A 15,858-nucleotide genomic window follows, 5' to 3' on the forward strand; every position below is an offset into this window, starting at 1 on the left:
TGCGAGCAGTTGGTACTTGACTGGGAATGGTTATCCATCATCACCCAGGGGTGGAATGACTATCAGGAGGCAGTCATCCGGTGGCTTCGCAGACAGCAGTCCTAGTATTGATTCCTGCTGCCAGCGCTAGTTGGGTGGCCACCGTCAGTGGTAGCTTTAGCTGGAGGCAGACGACCCCTGGGTTGCTAAAAGGGAGGCAAGGAGGCAGCAACCCCCAGAAACAGCTGCTTCCAGCACCTGCCCTGGCGGACTCCCCCACCATCCACATTTCCTCTCCCCTGAAGCAGATGTTTTGCCTGGCGGCTGGCCAGTCTGGCATCACCTCACATGGCAACAGGCACTGGTCGGGGGTGCTTGGGGAGGTTAGACTGACTCTTAATTTCCAGTTCTTCACACACTGACAGAATAGAACAGCGTGGAAGCTCCTGCACAGCAGTGTATGAACCGTGACAAGGTGCGGAGAACTGTGCGCCCATGACAGGCAAGACTACATTCCGTCACCTGCGTGTGCACACACATTTCCTCCCTCCTCTGATGATAGCTTAAAGCAAGATTCAAGCTCATTGACTCACTCTGATACAGCTACTTTAGTAATCACTTTTAGAACTGAGACTCGGAGGCTGTTGGAGGACTCATATTAGGGCAGCATGTACACATATACAAACACAAATGTACAATATACACATGTACATACATATAGCCGCAAAATATGCATGTATGAGCAATATACACACATACATAATATTAAGACACACGGCATGCAAGTGCATATAGTAAACATATACTAGTAATAAACACAGAATACATACATTTAGATGAACACTGAACACACACATCATGTACACCTGTACCAAACATATGCAATATAGAGTGTACATATACACAGTAAATACACACACACACACACTTCACATACAACAGAGAACTGGCCCAGCCCGGTTTCCTTTGAAGTGGGATCCCAGAGGAACCAGGGCCACAGGGACCATGCTGTCCTGCCCACCTCCCTCAGTAAAGCCAGTCTCAAATGTACCATGTAGAACTTGGCCTGAATCTTGCCTGTAGCTCGTCAAGAGTACAGAACATGACTTGTGAATGGTAGGGCTACAGTTATTGCTAAGTTCTTACACGTGTGCCTAGCACTTGACCGCCACCCGGGCCGCTTAGGAGGGCGGACTGAGATAAGACACACAAGTATCTCACTGGTATCTCCTGCTCCTTGTGTCTTCTCTGTGTGCATCGAGAGTTCATGTGAGCAGGGGAGATAATGGTTGTGGCACCATGCAAGCCCCTCTCTCGAGTGTAGCAGACCAGGGGTTGGGCATATCCTAGGAGATGCTCCCAGCTCCCTAAAGGGGTGAATTCGATGATAGTTATTGGCAGTACACTTCTAGAGATTCCCAGAGATAAAGCAATTTGTCCCGGGACCCTTTCAGACTTTCTCTGACTCGTGTCATGCATGGAGTCTGCTTCCCACACACCCAGCCAGAACACCCACAGTTTGTACCACTGTCAAATTCCAAGATACCTCTGTGAAAAGTGTATTCAGGATAGACCATGTTCTGTGGCTTTTCCCCAAGGAGATGTAAAGAAACATTCACCCCAGACAGTAGCCAAGACTAAAGAAAGTTCATCTTAGTGAACCAGTGGATTTATTGAGGTTTCTTACAAGAACACGAGCAAACCAAAGGCAGTTAACAGAACTTAAAGTTCTCTGCATGACCTATGGGTACCCTTACTATTGAAGAGTCACAGCCCAGTCAGTCTCAGCCAGGGAAAGCTCTTGATGAGGATATCAGACCCCATGGGCCTCAGGTCTCCTTGACCCTCCTGACACCCTTTGCTGGGAAGGATGAATATGTCTGATTTAAGGGGCAACCCCTGTGGGTAGCAGCAACTTCAGCATCCTGAAGACTGAGTTGGGGGACCACTCCCTTGTTTATTACCTCTTATAATGTGTGCCCAGGTCCCAAAGTTTGCTTTCTTGTCTTTGGGTCCAAGATTGTTCCTTGATTGACAGCAGATAGTTCCAACACGTATCCAAAACAAATACACACACACACACACACACACACACACACACACACACACACACACACACACCTCCACCCCATCCAAACCTGTTTTAAAAGCTCCTTAAGTTAACCTCCTGGGCCAATGGTTCAGCCTACTCCCCATTAACTCCCCATGGGCTACTGCATTCTAGAGGTCAGATTTTTTTTTCAAATAGAAGTCCATTTTCCTGAGAGCCTAACTTTATACACCCCATAAGAGCCCAGCCCACGCTTTTCATTGAGAAAAGAAAATGAAATAATCTGTGGCATTTTCTTCACCATAAAAGAAGGAATCACCATGGGGTTGGGCATTTCACAAACATCATTTGGTGGTCGTTGATTATTTATAGAGACAATCCCACTGTAAATTATTATAATGAAAAGAGAACTCCTCAGGAGGTAAGGGCTTTTGGTGGACACTTAGCTGCTGTGTTCTCCTGATCCACCAGGCCCTAGATTCAGCAAGCCTGAAGGAAAGGAAGGGTCATGGAGTCAAGGGTCTTTCTGACCAGCCTCTCTGACTTTGTAACCTTGAGGGGTCACTTCCTGCCAGGCTCTGAGCATTTCCCTCATCCACATAAGTGGAAGAAAAGTCCCCAGGTAGGGAAACATCTCAGCCAGTGAAGTGCTTGCCAAGCAAGTGTGAGATACTGAATTTGAGCCCCAGAACCCACGTAAAATGGCTGTGGTGGCGGTGCCTACTTTTAATCCCAATAATGGGATGGTGGAGAGAAGAGAGACAGGGGAGTCCCTGACCAGTCCATCCAGCTAACTGGCAAGCTGCATGTCCCAGTGGAAGATCCTTCTAGAAATTAATAGGCAATGGCAACCGAGAAATGACATCCAAGGTTGTCCGCTGGCCTCCAATGCAAACACAGGCACATCTCAAGACACAAAGCGAAAAGTCGCCACCTGGACACATCAGGAGATGTTGCCCCATAAATTAGGAACAAGGAGGGGCAGACACAGAGAGGTCATAGGTCATAAACTTTTTGAACGAATAGTTAAGTGAACCAAGTTAAGTAAACAAAAGGGGAAGGCCTTATTAAATAACACATGCAAGAAAATAGCACATCAACTTAAGAACAATTGAGTCAAATAAGAAAGAAGACAGTGGTGGTGATGCCTTTAATCCCAGCACTCGGGGGGCAGAGGCAGGCAGATCTCTGTGAGTTTGAAGTGAGCCTGGTCTACAAGAGCTAGTTCCAGGACAGGTTCTAAAGCTACAGAGAAACCCTGTCTTGAGAAACAAACAAAACAAAACCAAACAAAAAAAGAATGAAATGGTAAGTGTTCGCCGCTGGTAGTCCTCAACTACATGAAACAAACCCCGAGACAGACAGTAAGCAAGGGCGGCGGGGGGGGGGGGGGGGGGGGGGGGGGGCGGGGAAGAGAATGAACAGCCCAGTAAAGAGTCACGAGATAAAGGGCGGGAGATGGGAGGCCATCGGCTCAGCAGTCCTGTAGCTCCTGGCTCAGCCTTTTTCGTGGTCTTTTCGTGGTCTAAGATCTATACTGAAATTCAAGGCTATCCATTTCTATGCATTTTCATTTTACCAAAGGGAAAAGTGACTTGGATCACCCAGTCGAAGTCACACAGGTAGGAATGCAGAAAAAGCTGGCACAAGAGCTCCCTCCCTCACAGGTGGGCTTCCGGCACTCCTCCCCCCCACACACACACATCTTACTCTGTCTGCTCCATCTGCTCAAATTTCCACCCAGGGGACTGGTCGGCACAGCTTGAAATGTTAGCAAACGACAGAAGGAAGAAACTGTGCTCACAGACTCTCCCAACACAACTGCAAGAGCGCAAAAGACAAAGACTGTGCTTCCCCTGGGAACCCAGAGTGCAGACTCTCAAGTTCTAAGAACCAGCACGAAGGAATATTGAACGTACCACGTGCTACACTGGGGATGGCTTGGAGAACCTTGTTATCTAATCTCTTCCTCCATCACCTCTTTCGAGAGACCTGGGAAGGAAAGATTCGTATCACTTGAAGAACTGAATGAAACCTAGAGCCTGGGGGGCGGGGAAGAACTGTTCCTAGTAACAAACCCCTTACATGGGAAAAGTCCTGTGTCTGAACCACTGCCAGCTTGGGACTCGACTGTCATATAACCTTCCTCAGGACACTTTCCCAAAGCCTTACTGGAGTCTAGATATTCTTGGAGCCCGAGTTGAGAAGTATTGGTTGAGGTTCTATGCCCTTCGGGGCTGTTACTAAAGTACACAGGTTTTTATAAGAACCAATGGGATCCCGGAGTTGAACAGACTTTATAAATAGGAGACAATAGAGAGTGCTGTGACCAGCTCCTGCCTTACCTTCCAGCGTAGATGTCTTGTGACTGCTTTCTACTGAGTCCCTCATCAAGGGACTATATGTTTCTCACCTGTTCAAGAGTGGGATTCTCTTCTGGGTGAAAAGCAGCCATCTTTGCTAGTTCATCTGTACCTGGGCTACAGGACAGCTATACCTTGCTACAGTACAGTACAGACAAGACTGTTGACATTGTCATGCCTTGACAGAAGCAGTGGATAGGGAAGACTATTTGTATCCTCACCTGAGTTCCCACCCTTCTGCCAGGCATTTGAATGCAACTCTTCATTAATAACACATTGTTTGTGGCCTTAGAGTCTTGGGGAGGTACTAGAACATATGGGTTCAAGAGGTTGACTGAGAGGTGTTGGTGAACTTTTCTGTCCCGTCACCAGTTCCCAAACAACCAACACAGACACTTATTATGAATTGTAAATGCTCAGTCGATAGCTCAGGCTTGTTACTAGCTAACTCTTATATTCAAATTCACCCATATTTCTCGTCTATGTTTTGCCACATGGCTTGGTACCTTTTCTCAGTTGCGGCATGCCCGTCTTGCTTCCCCTGCATCTGCTGGTGACTGTCTGACACTGCCCTTCTTCTTCCCAGAATTCCCCTAGTCTGACTTTCCCACCAATCTCTTCCTGTCCAACGAAAGGCCAGTCAGTGCTGTATTAACCAGTCGATGTAATACAAATTCACAGTGTACAGAAGGATTATTCCACAGCAGAGGGAGGCTATGGGAAAACCTTCATCCCTGCTGGAGGATGAACACTTTCTTCTGTCTCTGCCTCCCCAGCTCCCGGATAAGCAGGCGCATACCACAGCTCCCAGTTCAAGTCCTCATGCTTCTGCAGCAGGCTTTGGGCTGACTCAGCCATCTCCCTAGGTCTGGAGTCCTATCTCTTAAAAGGAGGAGACAGTAACAGCGAGGAAAGGTTACATTAGGAACAGGACATCCTAAAGGAGCAGTCAGCCCTCCAGTGGCCCCTGCTTCCCCTCCTGCATCTTTCCCTAGGGGGTCTTTTGCTTGCTTCATCCTGCAGGAAGGCAGCGCATCTCTCCCTGTGTGGAGTTCCACATTGAGCTTCTCATGGCATTAGCAGAGCGCTCAGGCATCCCACGTAGAATTACAGCCCTATTATGTACAATTGAGTATGCATTACTCCCTATTTTTATGTCATTAGCTCGGAGAAGGCTATTTCTGAAGCACTGAAGTGTGCAAGAGTTACTTAGGGGCAGAAAAATGCCTAACGGAAGGACCAAGCTGAGAAATATGAGCCCAGAGATTGTGTACTCCGACAACACATTTATATTCAACCAGGATAATTAAACAGGAGAGAAGAGACCAGGAGGGCTTTGCTTCCGTTTTTAATAGTGGAAGCAACATGGAATGTGACTCTCCTGTAGGAAGCTCACATGACTACAGTCCTTCCTGTCCTGAGAAATACAGGAGGTCTGACAGCTGATCACAAGTAAAGATGACTCTTAACACTTTTAAAAGGACGATCGTAATACCGTTAATCACTGACGTATTTGAGCACAATATTTCAGAATAGGTTATAGAGTTAGGCAGGAAAATAAAACTGCCAAGCGTCAAATTCGAATTTAAACCTGAGAGGTTTGGAAGAGGATTGAGCAGGTAATGTGCCTTCTGTAGGCTCCTGAGGGTCTGAGATCATCTCAGACACCCACACATAAAATCCAAGCGTGGTGTCATGTGTCTGTCATCCAAGTACTGGGAGAGCAGAGATGGGGAGGACCACCCCCACCCCAGTGCTCTCTAGCCAATCAGCCTAGCCAGTGAGCTCTAGGCAAAAGACAAAAGACTCCCCAAAAGACAGCTTAACTCAAAAAGTAGGGTCACCATTCTAGAAAATAGCTCAGTGGTAGAGAAGACTTTCTATTCTTGCAGAGAACCCTTTTGCCTCCCAGTGCCCACATGGTGGCTCACAGCTGTACATAACTCCAGTCACAGAGGATTCTAGGCCCTCTTCTATCCTCCATGGGAACTAGGCACAAATGTGTATGTATGCAAGCAAACCACCCAAACACATAAAATACAAGTAAATCTTTTAAACGTATTAAATACACACATACACAAGCATATACACACATGGCAATACCCAAAGGGTCTTAGCTCCCTGTGTAGTAGGTGACAGACATTGGGTACTTGTTCCTTTTTTCTATTGGATTATACATTTCTACTTGGGGAGAAAGCTTTTCGAACATTATTGAAACGACAAGGCAGCTTGGCGGATGCCATCCCTGAGCAAAGGGTAGAGTTCACACCCTCCTTACCTAATTTTAGTTGGCAACAGAAGAAAGGCAAGCAGATAAGGATGCTCTGTGGATTCTGCCAGTGAAAGCACAATGGGGAAACGAACAACATCACAATGTCACTGAAAAGTCCTTCTACCAATTCATTACAGTGCTTATCCTTGGCACTCGTGACACTTTGACCCATGAGCCACGAGGTTCATTTCCACAGCCATTGACCTGTAGGCTCTCCTTAAAACTATGTCCTCCCCATACAGAGCACCCACATTGAGTCACCACTAAGATGTCCCTTAGGTGAGATTGCCAACCAAACGTGATAGAGAACTATCTGCAGCCCTGGGTTCCAGTGTGGTCCTAACGAAATGCACAGACTAGAGAGGCTAGAAAACGGTGTGGCTGGTGAGAGGCTTTTCTATGGTTTCCAGAGGGAAGTGAGATTGGTGTTTCCTTCTCTTTCCACTACCTGAAATTATTGCCTCTGCCGTGTAGACTCACCCAAGCGGAGGGCAAGCAGAGAGAGAAAGAAATTGCCACCTTGCATCTGACTTGCTGAACCAGACGTCCTGAGCATCATCCGTCAGGCCTCTAGAAATGCATTTCCCATACCGACTTGTCAGTCACGCTGCTTGGACGGTCACGTGGGTTCTCGCACCCTGCTTAGACGTGCAACAGGACCACTATTTCAGAAATCACCTACTAAAGGCACATCCAGGGAAAGAAAAGATTCTCTGCCCCTCCTCCTCACCCCAGTATTCCTACCAAGGAGTGGTCTTAAAAGACATAAATGAGTAGGGAAGAGAAGAATAAGGAAAGACGGACAGGGATTGCGCTATATGGACACAAGTCTTCATCCAGATTACCAGCTTGTTGACCCAGGCAGTTGACCCAGCAGACTGTGGTCACATCAGAGTCCCCACCTGAGATTTGTGCAGATGAGCCCAGGAGACCAAGCAAGGGTCCAGAGCAGAGGTGTCCATCAGCTGTCAGCCACACACCAGCTTCTACATCCTTTAATTAAATCAGTGAGCCATTCACACCGCCTCTGCCTCTAAATTACACACAATGAGGATCCTTCCAAGCAAGGCTCCCAAGAAATCAGTGCTGTGGCTCTCTGACGGGAGGGATGACAGAGAGAAAGAAGGAAGGTTTGTGAAAATTGGAGGGACTGCCAGCAGGGATGGGGGACAAGGTTTACAAATGGGTTCTACAAAGACGACCTCATAGCCCCCAGGTCTTGCTCAGATGAGTATAGGAAAAGAGAAGGTAGGGCTTGCTCATGGCTGCCCATGTTTTTAAAGAATAGACTCCTACTTCATTTCCTACATGGCAAATGTGTTCCCCTCAGTAACATATTAGGGAGGGGAATGCATGAATTATTAAAAATCTGGGGCAAAAACACTCTGGATAATTGCTTTACTTTATCAGCGGAGATGAGAGTTATGGACACACTGAAAAGACTTGAGTCAAAACTGGAAGGAAGGACAGAGGTATTCTATACAGCATGGTGGTGGCTGACTGCCAATTCTATCATGGTCTCTTATAAGGGACATCACTTCAGCGAGGTCCTTATGGCTCCTTCTCATCTGCTAAGTAATGAGTCGGCAGAGTAGGTGATGACTCTTCACCCATTGGTATCACTGAGAAGGCACAGAATACACGGTGTGTGTATATGGCAAAGGCTTCATAAATATTATCCGTCCTTAAAACCCAGCCACCAGCAGGGCATGGGAAAGCCCTTCAGAGCACCAGGAAATGTCACCAGGCTGTCACGAAGACAGCCTAGAGCTTAAATGTCACTTCCTCCACTTTCTGATCTGTGGCTCTGGGCTGTAGAAGGCCGCAACCACACTCTCCACCTTAGATGGCGCTGCACCGCCAGGTGAGCTAGAAAGCTCACACGTGTTGGTATTTTTCCACTACTCCCAAGGTATCACCTGGGACTGGGAGCAATTGACCAATCAAAGAGTGACACGTCCAAAGCAAGGTCTGTTTCCTATATAAGGGATGGGTTCCATCTTATCTGGGTCCCCGGCCATGTGGCTTATGCTCTAGCTCCCAAGAGACATAAAGCTTTTCTGCAGAAGGATCCTATGTGTACCGCGTGGTTCTTGCTGGCGAGACAGTAGCGCGGGACATCTGGTGCCATACCCGGGAAGAAGAAAAAGAAGAACTTTGCACCGCCGGAGACCCCTTGGACACAAGGAGGATTCAGAACTGCAGGCATGCAAGCTTAGAGAGGTACGCTCTAAAGTCCAGAGAGCATATCAGAAACTGAGCAGCAGTGGGAGGTTGTGCGCGCACCCAGATAAGTTAAAAAATGACCCTCCGGTAAAGAATGGGGGAGACAGAAAAGAAAATAAGTTAAAAAGGACCTCCCAGTGATTTTAAAAAAGTAAAAATGGGGGAGAAGGCTGATTTACAAGGTCAAAAGCTTTATGTTATGTTGTTTGTGTTGTCTGTTGTGTACTGGATAGGAGAAAGATATTTAAATTTAGAAACTGCTAAGGATATGATGTTTTGGGAAAGAGGTTCTGTTTTCGTCTCCACAGAAAAGGAGAGCCCAAGGGTGTACTTGGGATTTACGTGGTTTGAATCACCGAGACCTCCTGAAATGTTGTAGTGTATACCCCTAAGAATGCAACGGCCCAATTTCAGCAGGAAGCAGCCAAAGAGACTAAACGACGCCCAAATTCCCTAAAAGATTAAATGAGGTCCTTGCAGAGCAGCAAGCCTGCTTCTCTGAGTTCCGCTTTGCTCCGTACACAGGTTTGGGCGCGGAGTGGGTGCAGCTGGGGCTGGAGGGCAGCTGGAGCGGAGCTTTGCTCTATGGCTATGGTGGGGAGCACGTTGCGCTGGCTCAATTGGTGCGGCTCGGTTGGTGCCTGGCCTGGAGGATGTCACAGCGGTGCCACAGGCAGCTGGGCCAGAAGGCTTACAATGTACCTAAAACTGTGCTGGTCTCTGAGGGTAAAATGGCTTGGTTCCATTTGGCTATGCTAAACGATGCTGACTTCAGGCAGGGCTGGTCGTATTTATCATAATAAAAGCGCAATTAAGGTTTAAATGCAGTAAACAGGCAGTACCGTATTACATCTACATAGTGCGACTTGAGTTTTTAAGAACTGCTTAGCATTTTAAGAACTCAAGTCCTCCTAAAAGATTGCTATGTATACGCTTGGCTTGTCTGGTGTTTCGGGTTCCGCAGGGAGATGGATGAAAAGGGCCCTTGGATTTGGGGGTGATTGGGTCGTTGGCTGGATCTGTAAGAGTTTACAGCCGCTTTTGCTGTGGCACAGGTGTTGAGAGTTTGCTAGTAGGAAAGCGGCCCTGTTCGCCGCCTCTCCCATCGGCCCCTTGAGCCGCAACGGCTCTGGGCGGACCTTGAGATGTTGCCGCCTGTGCCGCCTCGGTCTGAGTGTCGGCTCCCGCCACACTCCGCCACCAACACAGCCTCAGAGAACTAGGCTAGCCCCGCGGGGAAGGCAGGGGCGCCTGGGGGTGGAGCCGCCTGGCCTGCTTCCTGGCCTGGGACACGGGGATCCATGCAGCGAGCAGGCCCAGGGCCGCACACAGCCCTTGGATGGCGGGCGGGCTCTGGAGCCCGAGGCCACCGTACTGGCAAGGAATATGGGAGCCAATAAATCTTAAACCTTATATCAACAAACAGGGCCTGGGTTTTTCCTAGGCGCCACTGGGGCAGCACGGCCTATATCATGAAAAACAAAGACCCTCAATCAGTTATCTACCACAGTGGCTACAGCCCTGGATCAGCAGGCTACCATAGATACATCTATTAGAGGTAGAATAAAGAACAGGTAGATATCTTATGGCAGCTTGCCCAATTGGGCTGTAAATTGGAAAACTCCAGCCTTATGTGTGACCAATGTACCATATGAGAACTTTATAAAAGTGGCTAACTTGTCCCGAGAATTGTCTTTGTATCTTGCAGGAGAATTTTGATGATTTGCTGTCCTCCTTGAGACGGTCCATCGTGACAATCAACTCCACGCGAGTGGACATAAGCCTGGCCAAAGAATTCCAGTCCTGGATTGTGTCCTTCATCTCCTACTTCAAAGAATGGGTGGGGGTTGGAATGTTTGGAACAGTCCTATGCTATGGAATAGTGTTTCTCCTCTGGATGGTCTGCTGACTCTAATCCCAAAGCCATAGGGACAAAGTGGTTTTTGCAACAGCGCTGGCTGCCCTGGAACAGGGAGCTTCTACTGATATGTGGTTATCTATGTTAAAGCAGTAAGGTTTAAGCCAACCAGCTCCTGCACCCCTAGGACTGTGGTCCATTGCACAGGGTGGAGTGCTTGGCTTAGCTAGCCCTGAAGGTTGTCGAGCTTAAGAGCATCGCACAGAGAATGACCCTCTCTGAGAGATAAGTCGCTCTGCATAAGGGTTTCCTGCCGTATATTCCCTTTCCCAGAAAATTGGCAGAGGGCAGGCCGGATAGGTTCCAGGTGTCATGAGCCTAGGGACAGATTCCGTGTAAGCCCATTTTAATGTTTTCATTTTGGGAAGTGTGACCTCTATCTTTACCTTCCTAGGGAGTTGCCTTTCTGCTAAGAAGTAAAATTAGGGGGAGATGTAGAAGGCCGCAACCACACTCTCCACCTTAGATGGCGCTGCACCGCCAGGTGAGCTAGAAAGCTCACACGTGTTGGTATTTTTCCACTACTCCCAAGGTATCACCTGGGACTGGGAGCAATTGACCAATCAAAGAGTGACACGTCCAAAGCAGGGTCTGTTTCCTATATAAGGGATGGGTTCCATCTTATCTGGGTCCCCGGCCATGTGGCTTATGCTCTAGCTCCCAAGAGACATAAAGCTTTTCTGCAGAAGGATCCTATGTGTACCGCGTGGTTCTTGCTGGCGAGACAGTAGCGCGGGACACTGGGCAAATGAAAGTTTCTGAATTTTAATTTCTTAAAATGGGAAAATTATAAATGGTGGGGACTGACATCATCCCCGTAAGAAGCATTTGTCTCAGTAAAGCATAGCACCCGGCAGCCCAATAGTGGTGCCCTTTTCCTTTTCTCCTCCATCAGAGAATTGACAGGAACTAAGGCAGACTGTCTGTGTACCCACGCATAAAGGAAATGAGCATGTGCAGAAATTGTCTGCTGCCCATTCCTTTGTGTCAAATGGAGACACTGCCCCAAGGGAGCAGACTCCAGGAGAACCAAGGTGGCTTCGCTCTAAGCAAACTTAGTAAGTCAGCCTCCAGGTGTATGTTTTGGTCAACTTCTCATTTATGACAATCTCATATTTTTGCCACAAGCAGTGGCAGAATGTGATTACTATGATATTGGAATAATAGTCTGGTGCTAGCCCACAAGGAGCCAAGAGGAAAAGCCGCATATTCCAGTACTCTGCAATAGTCTGAGCGTGAGTGGCCTGAAGTGGTGAAGCGAGAAGATTCTCTAGGACACTGTGGCTTCAGACCTGTGTTTTGGCACTTGGATCTTAGGGAGGGGAAATTTCTGGAGCCTGTGGACTTGGGGGCGTGCACACTGAACACCCAGGGCTTAACCTCCTTAAACCAAGCTCCACTTACCATCTCCTCACCCACAGAAATATCCTCTCCCGGAAGTGATTTAAAGCCCTCGGGGACTTAGCATTTATGTACAGGGAAGTTGTCCAGGCTACTTTTCTCATCAGCCTGACAGAAACGTAGAAGAGGAAATTTGACTGTGGCTCGTTATTCTGCAAGGTGTCAGTCTGTGAAGGTGGAGAGCATCGTAGAGTTCAGGGTGGCAAGAATTCCTGGAAGCGGCTCATCACATGCCGGTCCGGGAAACAGAGAGCCAGCCAGGTTCAACAGCAGGGTTATGATCTTCAAAGGTCAGTCCCCTGATGCCCTGCTCCCTCCAGGCAGACTTCACAGCCTTAAAGGGCTACAGTCTATTACCCAGAAGGCAAGCACTCAACATGTGAGCATACAGGGATACTTAAGACTCAAACCACAGCAAGCACCTCTGGAAGGCCTTCTCCATGTTACACCAGACACACCAGACCCTCCCCAGTTTTAAAATGTATATGATTCACAAATGGGTCCTCTAAACTTACCTATGGTGATGGGGGCTTTATTACACCAGAATTAAAAGAAAGAGTTCAGCAGCAGGGGAACATCTCCGTCCCATGCAGCTCTCCCCATGGAACCCCGCTTTAGACTGCTTTATTTAAACCATATCACACGCTTCATGGGAGTCACCAAGTGACTGAGTCACCAAGGCAGAAGAGATTTTTGCAAATGAAAGGGTAAGGAAATGGCTCCATTGGCAAAGGACTTGGCATATACACGTGAAGACTTGCGTTTGGATCCCAGCACCCACATAAAAAGTCAGGCATGGCAGCAGCGTGTAATGAACCTCAGTGCTATAGAGTAGACACAGGAAGACGCTAGGGGCTTACTGACCAGTCAGCCTAGCTGAAATGGTGAATTGCATTAATAATGTTCTGATGTCAACCTCCGGTCACCACATGCACACACAAAGGTGGGAATGTCCACCTACATGCACACGCATACAACACACATACAGCACACACACACACAAGCATAACCAGATAGAAACAGAAATAAGCTATGGAGGGGAATGTGGGTTCCTAGTCCTGCATATCTGGGGAGTCATGCACAGTGAATCAAACACACCCCTCAGTCTTCTTGAGCTGAGGCATTTGAAAAGCAGATCAAAACACCTTCCTGGGATGGGGCCCATTTGGACTGTCAACACCTGGAAAAGAAGGGCTGAAGAGATGGCTCAGTGGTTAGGAGAACGGAGAACTGACTGCTCTTCCAGAGGTCACAGGTTCAATTCCCAGCACCCACATGGCAGCTCAGAACTGTCTGCAATTCCAGTTCCATTAAAAAAAAAAAAAAAAAAAAAAAAAAAAAAAAAAAAAAAAACCTGAAATAGAAAAAAAAGGTAGCTTGGGAATAGCAAATGACATTCCTCGGAATTTCTTGTCAAACATTCAGTGAACTGCTTTGCTCAAAGTCTCCCTTGAATCTCCCAACCATGGTACACAGTGGGGAAGGTGTGGCAGCAGGTTCAGCATGACTCGTCACATTGCTTCTACAATCGGAAAGCAAAGAAGGATGAATTCTTTTTTAATTTATTTTCTCATTTTTCACACTAATCCCAGTCCCCACTCCCTTCCTTCCTCCCGCTCCTTCCCCACTAGATCTACGGTGAGCAAGGTACCCCTCCAAATGGGATACCTTGTACAAGCAGGAGGTATTAAATCCTGGTCTCACTACCAGCGGCCCACAGTCTGTCCCAGCCACACAACTGTCTCCCGCATTCAGAGGGCCTAGTTTGATCCTATGCTGGTTCCCTCGCTGTCAGGTTAGAGTTGGCGGGCTCTCATTAGCTCAGGTAAACTGTTTCACCTGGTGTCCCCATCATGGTCTTGACCTCTTTGCTCATATTCTCTCTCCTCCCTCTCTTCTTGACTTTGGAAGCTCAGACTAGTGCCCCAATGTGGATCTCCCTCTCTGCTTCCATCAGTTGCTGGATGAAGGTTCTATGGTAACATTTAAGATAGTCATCAATCTGACTACAGGGCAAGGTCAGTTCAGGCACCCTCTTCTCTATTGCTTAGGGTCTTGACTGAGGTCATCCTTGTGGATTCCTGGGAATTTCTCTAGTGCCAGGTTTCTTGCTACCCTATAAAGGCTCCCTCAATCAAAGTATCTCTTTCCTTGCTCTCTGTCTCTGTCCTTCCCCCATCTTGACCATCCCGTTCTCAAATTCTTCTCCCCCCTCTGCTTGTCCCCTCTTCCTCCCTTCTCCCTCCACCCCCTAATTTTCTCAGGAGATCTTGTTTATTTCACCTTCCCAAGGGGATCTATATCTGGGAAATATCCTTCAATGCATGGCACAGGAGACCACTTCCTAAATGTAACACCAGTAGCACAGACACTGAGAGCAACAATAAATAAATGTGACCTCCTGAAACTGAGAAGTTTCTATAAAGCAAAGGATACAATTGATAAGACAAAAAGCCAGCCTACTGAATTGGAAAAGATCTTCACCAACCTCACATCAAACCGAGGACTGTTCTCTTAAATATAAAAAGAACTCAAGAAATTAGATATCAAAATACCAAATAATACAAATAAAAAGTAGGGTACAGATCTAAACAGAGAATTCTCAACAGAAAAATCTCAAATCACCAAAAGACACTTAAGGAAAAGTTCAATATCCTTAGCCATCAGGGAAATGCAAATCAAAATGACTCTGAGATATCATCTTACACCAGTCAGAATGGCTAAGACAAAAAAAATGATAAATTATGCTGGAGAGGATGCAGAGTAAGGGGAGCACTCCTCCATTGCTGGTGGGAGTACAAACCTGTACAGCCACTTTGGAAATCAGTGTGGTGGTTTCTCAGAAAATTGGGAATCAACCGACCTCAGGATCCAGCAATACCACTCCTGGGCATATACCCAAAAGATGTCCAATTATACTGTAAGGACATTAGTTCAACTATGTTAATAGCAGTATTATTTGTATTAGCCAGAACCTGGAAACAGCCTAGATGCACCTCAACTGAAAAATGGATGAAGAAAATGGGGCACATTTGCACAATGGAGTACTACTCAGTGGTTAAAAAAAAAAAGCAATAACATCTTGAAATTTGCATGCAAATGGATAGAACTAGAAAAATTCATCCTGAGTGAGGTAACCCAAACCCAGACAGACGAACATGGTATGTGCCCATTCATAAGCGGATACTAGCTGTCAAGCAAAGGATAATGAGCCTATAGTCTGCCATCACAGAGAAACTAAGTAACAAAGAGAACCCTAAGAGATTAAGAGATATCTTCCCAACTGAGGTTCTCTTTCCCAAGATTTGACTCCAACTTGAGTCACATTGACAAAAACCTAACACAGAGAGGATGAAATGGTTATAATCATGCATGCATGAATACACTGCTCTCTACTCTTGACTGTGAACATGGCTAGGTGCTTCAAGTTCTTGGAGCATGACTTTCCACAGTGATGGACTGTAACCTGGGGCTGTGAGCCAAACAGACTCTTCCTTAAGTTTTTTTTCTAGAGTATTTTATCACAGGATTATAAAATAAAAGTGAGGCATCAAGATGCCTTCAAACAGCTCCCTCCTCTCAACTACTTTTCTCCTCCTTCTTTCTATTTCTGGAATGAACTCACCTCATGTTTACTGTCTCCCAAGAC

Source organism: Myodes glareolus, chromosome 6, assembly GCF_982192425.1.
Source record: "Myodes glareolus chromosome 6, mMyoGla1.1, whole genome shotgun sequence".
NCBI lineage: Eukaryota > Metazoa > Chordata > Mammalia > Rodentia > Cricetidae > Myodes > Myodes glareolus.